General features: G+C 47.3%; 1 pseudogene; it reads left to right on the forward strand.

Moving 5' to 3' along the window:
• Nucleotides 1-1,229: 1,229 nt before the first annotated feature.
• LOC143306938 (large subunit ribosomal RNA) overlaps nt 1,230-2,500 on the forward strand; it is a 4,530-nt pseudogene continuing 3,259 nt past the window's right edge.

The following is a 2,500-nucleotide window of genomic DNA, read 5'->3' on the forward strand; positions in this document are numbered from 1 at the left end:
CTCCTATAAATTTAGAAAAAGCAAACGAGTGAAATGTTTGAGATGATAATTTGCTGAAATGCAAGCTCGAATAGCCCCAGGGTTTCGAATGATTCCCCGCGCTTTATACATCTCTCTGTTTACAAACGGTGTATAAATGAAAGATCGCTTCAGATGGGTCGTCGCTGTTTGACGCGCGATGCTGTTCCTTTTTTTTTGTCTGTCTGTGCGTTTAGCTTCGCTAAACAAGTTAAATGGTTAAAAAGCGTCGAAAAAGCGAATACACACGCGACAAGACAAATCTAACGAGTAAAGGAACGCTCCGCTCCAAGATAAAAATGGTTGTTTACAATCAATACAGCGTTTCGGTACCCCTGATCGTAGTCTAAAACTGTGTAACAAAAGAGAGGAAAGCGAATGGTGAAGGAACTTCGAAGCCTCCGTGGCGTGGCTAGAACTTGTGATAAAAGTATGTTTGCAGCAATTATGCATGCTCCCGTTAAAACAGCATTTCAATGTCTCGCATGGCTTAAAGCTCTAGGAGGCTTCAACATTTAGAATACATACGGACTACTTCGTTTGTTAAAGATAAGCGAAGACCGCGCGACCATCGCTCGGTCGTCCAGTCCTCGAAAGTTTTGTTGCGTTCCAAAGAAGAGACAAATGGGGTTTACCCTTGCGCTAAGGGGAGAAGAAGAGAAAAGCAGTTGTTAAATCTAAGAGGTGTGTGGAGTACATCGCGTGTTGGTTAAAATTGTTAAATGAAGTATACGCGAAATGTTCTCTCGCTCTTGCTTTTCCTCTTGCTTCCGTGGCGCTCGAAAAGAAGGGATGATAAATAAAGAAACCTATTCGAAATCTCTTGTGGAACAAAAAATAATACGGACGGACGTTAAAATTGAACCGAGACGAAATGGATCGTCTTGCGAGTTGTCTTCGCTTTGAAATTGTTAAAAATTGATAAAAGCAATACGACGAAGCTGCAGTCCGCAAAATGTTTGAAGCAAAAAGGAAATAACACGAAAATTATGGGAACGTCGTGTCTCAACTTTTTTTTCCCTCTTGTGCTCGTTTCATCGAACGATAAATACAAACATTTTGAAACGAGAGAGGAGGAAAAATTGAATATGCGAAAGGTTGATTCACGCACAGTTTCTCTACGTGTTTGCTTTTTTGCTTCTTTTCGTTTATTTTTTTTTTTTTTGCATCGAGCATCATTATTCACCTTTCGATGAAACCAAAGAAATTGACGACCTCAGAGTAGGCGAGATTACCCGCTGAATTTAAGCATATTATTAAGCGGAGGAAAAGAAACTAACTAGGATTTCCTTAGTAGCGGCGAGCGAACAGGAATGAGCCCAGCACTGAATCCCGCGGTACCGCCGCTGGGAAATGTAGTGTTCAGGAGGATCCGTTTATCCCGAGACATCGAATTGCGTCCAAGTCCATCTTGAATGGGGCCATTTACCCATAGAGGGTGCCAGGCCCGTAGTGACCGGTACGCGTTTCGGGAGGATCTCTCCTTAGAGTCGGGTTGCTTGAGAGTGCAGCCCTAAGTGGGTGGTAAACTCCATCTAAGGCTAAATACGACCACGAGACCGATAGCGAACAAGTACCGTGAGGGAAAGTTGAAAAGAACTTTGAAGAGAGAGTTCAAGAGTACGTGAAACCGTTCAGGGGTAAACCTGAGAAACCCAAAAGATCGAATGGGGAGATTCATCGTCAACAACGCTGGCTCCCGTTGGTGCGCGATGCCCCGGATGGACCTTCGGGTTCCATTAGCGAGGGCACACCACCTTCGGCGAATGTTCCGGCGAGGTAGTCGTGCACTTCTCCCCTAGTAGAACGTCGCGACCCGTTGCGTGTCGGTCTACGGTCCGAGGCGGAGCCTGTCCGTCACCTTAACGGTGTTCGTGACAGACCCTCGGTTGCCTGGCCGACTGCGCGACGGTACTCAGACGGTATCAGGCCGCAACCAATCCATTTTCGAATGTGTGTGCGTCAGGACCGCCGCAAGCTAGGTTCAGTTATAATTACCCGGATGTACGGACTATGCGCCGTCCCCGGGTCTGGCCAGCTGTTAGCAGGAGGAGTCCTTGGACTGGCCAAGCTTTGAATTACCGGTCGGCGACGCTATTGCTTTGGGTACTCTCAGGACCCGTCTTGAAACACGGACCAAGGAGTCTAACATGTGCGCAAGTCATTGGGATATAAATAAACCTAAAGGCGAAATGAAAGTGAATGTCGTCCTCTGCGTCGACCTAGGGAGGATGGGCCTCGTTACGATTAGGCCTCGCACTCCCGGGGCGTCTCGTTCTCATTGCGAGAAGAGGCGCACCTAGAGCGTACACGTTGGGACCCGAAAGATGGTGAACTATGCCTGGTCAGGACGAAGTCAGGGGAAACCCTGATGGAGGTCCGTAGCGATTCTGACGTGCAAATCGATCGTCGGAACTGGGTATAGGGGCGAAAGACTAATCGAACCATCTAGTAGCTGGTTCCCTCCGAAGTTTCCCTCAGG

This window comes from Osmia lignaria, unplaced genomic scaffold (genome assembly GCF_051020975.1).
Source record: "Osmia lignaria lignaria isolate PbOS001 unplaced genomic scaffold, iyOsmLign1 scaffold0041, whole genome shotgun sequence".
NCBI lineage: Eukaryota > Metazoa > Arthropoda > Insecta > Hymenoptera > Megachilidae > Osmia > Osmia lignaria.